This window comes from Gavialis gangeticus, unplaced genomic scaffold, assembly GCF_001723915.1.
Source record: "Gavialis gangeticus isolate Ggan-Ray unplaced genomic scaffold, GavGan_comp1, whole genome shotgun sequence".
In the NCBI taxonomy this organism is placed as follows: domain Eukaryota; kingdom Metazoa; phylum Chordata; order Crocodylia; family Gavialidae; genus Gavialis; species Gavialis gangeticus.
In genome coordinates, this window is record NW_017729025.1 from 105,713,072 (window position 1) to 105,719,481 (window position 6,410).

The window sequence follows — 6,410 nt, forward strand, 5'->3', positions numbered from 1 at the left end:
TTCTTGCAGGTTGGAATGCTGCCAGCCTGCAAGCATAAACCCATGGTTTTCCATGGTTTTCCCCTTTAAAGAGAAAAATCTGCTTTTCAAATGAGAAAAAAATGTTTTTCCACAGTAAACAGAAAACCGAGATCCCTGCTCATCACAAAACCACATTCCAAATGATCCTTACACGGATTTATCAGGTTAATTAAATGCTTATCATTTGAAAGATCTTTTATTGAAAAATAAAACTACATTGATCAACATATTGTGCCCTTTGGCATTTTTAACTTTTTTGTTATCTGATTATGATTTTGGTGCAATTTGAGTCAAAACTGTAAAACTAATTGTTCATTATTAATAGCTCTGTTGTTTTAGAAGTGAGAATCTTTTTTTAATGTGAAAAATAGGGTGTGCGTGTCTATATATCTATATAAATAGATAGATAGATATATGTCAGGAACTCAGGTTCAGATTCTGTAAAGATTGTAAAAAAATGGAACTATGTAGTAAGAAAAGTAAATTTCACACATATAAATGGTTGGATTCATAGCCCTTGAAAGTCAAATGTTGACTTTAAAACATATACAGAACAAAGAGTGAAGATGAGTGACTGCCCACATTAACACTCATAAATATGTCTGCAACCTGTGCTGATGGAACAATACCACAGATTGAAAAAGTGGTTCATTCTGCAATGCCCATTCAGACACTGACCCCAGTGTTTTGAATGCCAGCAAGAATACCAATTACAATGATGGGTTTTATTATATGATGCCACCTATCCACAAGGTACTGGAATGAAGCCATCAATTTGTATAAGCAACTAAAATGCTATTAGATTATAACAAATTTTGTCTAATAATAATTATAATACCAGCTATATTTAGCAGTCTTCATCTTCTAAGTGCTTTACAAACATTACCAGATGAGGCTGGAATTGAACCATTGACCCAGAGGTGAAATGCTCTTCTGTCAGATACTAACGTCTAAATACTAAGGAAAATCCAGGGGCACTAAGTTAAATTAAAGAACAAGGTGGTAATTGAAATTTTTTATTTAGAATACAAACTAAATTGGCAAAAAGCGCAAATGAAGGAGGTATCTAATGGCAAAAACAGGGAATTCATGCAACTCTAACCCAAGGATTCTGTTCTGCTGCTGACACGTCATGTGATTTTGCACAAACCATTTCATATCTGCCCCTGCAAAATGCAATTGCTTATCTTGAGCTATAAAGATCAGTCAGTTCCCATGAGTCTGGGTATGGAAGGCAGGTATAAACATGGGAGTAGGAGAAGGAATCAAAGGGGAATAACGATAGAGGAATAAGTGATTCTGTAATTCACAGCTAAGTATGAGCAAAAATGGGAGCAGGAAAAGAACTGAGGATGTGTCTATTCATGGTTGGTAGGAGGAGAATAGCAGGAAGTGGATTTGATGCAACAGTAGATGTGTTGAGTGAGTACTGTTACAGTTTGACAGTTACACAAGACTAGAATATCAGGGCTAGGGACAGACATTACACATAAACTGGTTTAAGTGATCAGAAACTGGTTCAAAACTGTAACTGAACAGATGTTCAGTGCACATAAACCAGTTTGAAAATGGCTGAAACCAGTTTGAGATAAACCTGACTGAATGTAATACCAGACTTAACTGATTTGGATCAAGCAAGTTTTTGTAATGTCTGTCCCAGACCCACAAGGGCATGAGTAATAACAACAACAACTATTATCATTATTATTGTTTTGTTATTATAATTATAGTTGTTGCTGTTGTTATTAAAAGGTTCTCCATTTGGAAGAATGGAACTCATGAGATCTGGATTAGATTTCTACCTTTGCCAGAGACTTCTTGTATGACCTCCGCCGTATTACTTGGTCTCATTTTCTCAGCATCGGTATATCCAACTGCAGTCTGTTGAAGGTGAAGGTGCTCCTCATTTTCAAATATTAACCTGTCTAGCTTCCATGTATCATTTTGGTCAAGTCATATTTCTTTTAGCTGCATTCTTATGTCTTTATTCATGTTGAATTGTGTATGTGTTACAAAGTATGACGAAAGTTATGAGATCTTTGTCTTCTTTGTCTTTGTAGAATAGAAGGTAACAGTCTTTCTGATGAGTCTTTTTCTATTGTAAACACTTTGAGACAAAGCCTTTTTGATAAAGGACAATTTCAAATTAGAATAAAATCTAATATTAAAGTAATTTACCATATCATCAGGATAACAAATATCTTACCCTGTGTTTAAATATATGTAAATATGTTTCTGATTGGTCTAGAAGAATTGGAATCAATTTTCTTCAGAAATAGGAAGTACTCCAAAAATTTAGAGTATGTTTAGTAGTCAATACTTCTCACATAACAATAACTACAGCAGGCTTATTGAAAAATAAAATGCAAGGCTAATGTAGATTTCTTTTTTTAATTGCTTACTGATATAATGTTCATTATTGCTCCTTGGAAGGCAGTATCACTATTCTTCATTGCATGCAGTGACAAGGTGACGTATAATGTTTCCTATGTATTGGGAAGTGTGAATTTATAAAGGTAGCTTATTGAAGAGGAATTTAATCTGTGGAAATAAATAGAAAGTACATAAACATCATCATTTCCCATTTGTAACGGAAAGGGTTTACAAGAATTAATAGTTGCATATAAAATATTTTCAAAAGTGCCACTAATGTTCTCTAGAATTGTTAAAGAAACCCATTATAGAGAATAAGAGGAACAAATGGGAATACACAGAGAGGGAAATTTGGTCCATTTTTCACACACAGTGTTTTCAGCAGGGAGGATTGGGATGGCTAATAACTATATGGAAACCTATGGGAAATGGAATAGAAGTAAGTGAATAAGCTTTTAATAAACCAAATGATTGTAATCCTCATGCAAATAATGGTCCCCATATTACATAAGTGTCAATGGACAATTAGAGGACATTCAAATAAGGCCAACTGGAAAACAGACAAGTGGTAGATAGCACAGCGTGTGGAGAAAGAGCCACGGGGAGTTTAATACAGAGTGTCTTAAAAGAAAAGGAGAATGGGCACTAATTTTCAAGTTGTTGAGCTATTCTTAGGAAATAGGGGACATGTCTACAGGAGATGCTACATTGCTGTAGCTATGTGCTATAGCGATGTAGCATTGGCATGCAAAAACCGTAACACTGCAGCTACGTCACTGTAGCAATGCACTCCCTTTCTATACCGCATCACTACAGTTATGTAGTAGCCATAAATAACCACACCACTGACAGCTGTTACTGCACCGTCATTTAGTACTTCCTAATGTATTAAATTACAGTACTAAGTAAATAAAGTACTAAAGCACGTATAGACATGCCCACTGAGCATAATACAGTGAATGAGAACTGAGTTGACTTGGGGCCTCAGGGAATATACGCCATATCTTCTGGATCTGATGGCAGGTGAAGACAGATAACAAAGTAATTGCAAATAGTTCCACATTACTGACTTTGTAGGAGAAAGAAATCCTAAAGTAAAAATGCAAATGTAGGCATTAAGATCCAAATTCTATTTTTAGGTATCTAAGTGGGCTTAGGCACCTGAGTGCTGTCCTACTCTTCCCTTTCATGTTGCCAAAAATCCATTAGTGCATCTATTTTCTAACACACCATTACCTTTCCTTAAGATTGAGTCACAAAAATGAAGTGAGAAGTTGAAGGACTCCCACCGACATTTGCCATCATCTGTTTTTCAGGGACTTGAGCAAGGTGAAATAGAAACACACTTGGGTTCTTCAATCCACTTACAGGCTAATATGTGGAATAGGATCTGGTTTAAGTATCGGAAAGCTGACATGCAAATACCAACTGCATGTATTTTCTAAGCTAATCACTAATGTAGATTTCTTTTTTTAATGGCTTACTCATATAATGTTCATTAGAGCTCGTTGGAAGGCAGTATCACTATTCTTCATTGGATGCAGCGACAGGGTGACATATGATGCTCCATATGTGTTAGGAAGTTATTTTCATAGAACTTCATTAGGAACATTTCTACAAGTTCCAGATGGATTTTCTGGTCAAACCCAGAGCAAGAGACACCCACCCCTCAAGCCAGAATACTCTGATTTATAGAAGACCAACATTCTAGTCTCTTCTCTACCAGAGTCTCTTTAGGAGCCGATGAATAATGAATATATTTCTGCTATAAAATCAAGTAGAGCAGACACTTAAGTATGGGTCTCCCGTATTCTATGTGAGTACTATGACCACTGGTTATTGGCTATCTGAGGTCACTCTCTAGTTACTTCATTATAAAAACACAGCACATTTTGTGTTTTGGTGCAAAACAAAGCCACATATAAAAATCTATTTATTTTCCATTAGCCAAAATGCCTTAGTGCTAAACAAGCACCAGAACTGCTAAGAGGGACCTTTCTTCTATGGTAATTGAGCTCCCTTTTCCTTTTCCCCAGGAGCAGACATGGCACAGTATGTAGTCCTGCAAATTTTCACATCATGCTTTATTTTTATTTTTTGGTTCTGTGGGCATAAGGGTAGGAGAGTCATTCTGTCTCCGTGGTCTATTCAGTAAGGAAGAGGGACCAATTAGGGGCATGGTTCTTGGCTAATAGTGCAAAGTAACAACTGGTACAAACCAAAAAGCAATAACAAATTTATCCATTGTAGGATGGTGAGGTTATTTAAAAAAAAAGGATGCAGAGGATCATACTCCGGCAATTTTGTTCAGTGCCAGGACCACACAAAATAAAAATGTATTCATGTTAATTTTGAGCCTCTAGGCCCTCAGTGATGGGGTACTACACTCACCAATGATTAATTCAGCAGCTTGGCAGGCAGTTGTGCTTTGCTTGCAACAGTGCCAAGGGGGGCTACTCAAGCACAGAGACTAATCTCAGATAAAAAGCTGTGAGGAAAAGTCACAGAGAGAAGGCAGTGTTCAGCCTTTGCCTTTCAGGGACATACAGGAAGGCAGGGTGGGGGTGCAGTTCTTAGTCACATAATTTACCTATTTCATCTTAGCATGAAGACAAGCAGGTGCATCTGCATGGACATTTAGGCAGTACTACAGAGCAATGTTTTCTGTTATCTTTCAAAGAAATAGAAAAGCTCAATTTTTAATTTTCCTTATGCCATCTCTGTCATTGAGAAAACCTCCCATTTTATTTTAATCGTCAGTGGGTACAAATGGTCTTAATTGAAGGAACTACCTTGATTTACTTCAGTTTATTGTCTGGCCCCTTCCTTTCACTTAAGGTGTTTCTTACCTGAGGGTAAGAAGAGTTCAAACTGACTGCAGCATGTTCATTCCATTTGGAAAGTGTTTCCTCTGGCTGTTCCTACTAGAAAGAGAGAGACAGAGGCAGGCTCAGCAGGAAAGGGATGCTTGTGAATTCTGTTGCATTCTGGAGAGCATGTAGGTTAATCATTACCTTAAGATATTGGGGCAGATAGAGCAGTCAGGTTGTGAAGCACTCAGATCAGAGGTGACTTACCCTGTGTGAGCTGAATGTAAAGAAAAGAGGGAATAAGATCTGAAAAATTAGGTTAATGCCTAGCTATATTTTATAGAACTCTAAATTTTTAAGTAGAGGTTTTTAACATTTCAAAGGCCAGATGCCTTCATATCATTCTTAAAAAAAAGCCTTCCTAACATCTTTAAGATCAGGATAACTTTGATTCCAGCTCTCCTAGTCCTTTGCAGACTGTTTTCTGTTGCTTTTTGAATAGATAGAAGTGTTTATTGTGGGATTTTTTTTCCTCCAGACTTTAGGTCTTTAGTAAAATAGTTTAAAAATGCCAATCCCTTCAAGGGAGGAATTTAGGAAGGTAAAAGGAAAAAACCCACAATCCCAGAATGCTAGGAAGCGAGAAAGTGTCAGGATTGTTCCTTGAATTGCCTAGTGCATAGTTAAATAAGTAAGCCCATTATTTCATGATGTCTAAGACAAGTAATTAGGTAATCCATTCGTAATTTTGAAATGTGACAACACCCGCACTGGCTTTTTGCCTCTTCTAAAAATGCATGAAATCCATTTGAATGGATTAATATTACTTTTTTATCCCAGTTCAGAAGCTACTGTTGAATTATCTATGCCTAGTTAAGATGTTGCTGTTTAAACTATAATGAAGGCATTATCTGGACCCAAGTCTCTTTGGAACCTGCTGGGTAGGATCCCAGATAATACTAGAATAGCCTATCCCTTAAACTTACAAGTTCAAGTTCATTTAGTCCATTTTACAAATTCCTATTAACATTTAGAGGACCCACTCTGCAGTGGAGTTTAGAAGAATAATGAAACAGGCTAGATGTGAAATTGTCACAAAAAATTTAGATAAGTTAAAAATTTAGATGATATGTAGCATTTTCTAACCAATTATTAACATTTGACATGTAAAATGATGGATAAAATGTTTTAATGTAAAACTAAAAA

At 36.3% G+C, this 6,410-nt stretch overlaps 1 long non-coding RNA gene across 1 annotated transcript; it reads right to left on the bottom strand.

The window, feature by feature from the left end:
* Positions 1 to 1,740: 1,740 nt before the first annotated feature.
* Positions 1,741 to 5,508, bottom strand: LOC109299488. Its single transcript, XR_002097888.1, has 3 exons — positions 5,409 to 5,508; positions 5,244 to 5,318; positions 1,741 to 2,562 (listed from the first exon to the last, which is right to left on the bottom strand). It is a non-coding gene; the product is annotated as an uncharacterized LOC109299488 (long non-coding RNA).
* Positions 5,509 to 6,410: the final 902 nt, after the last annotated feature.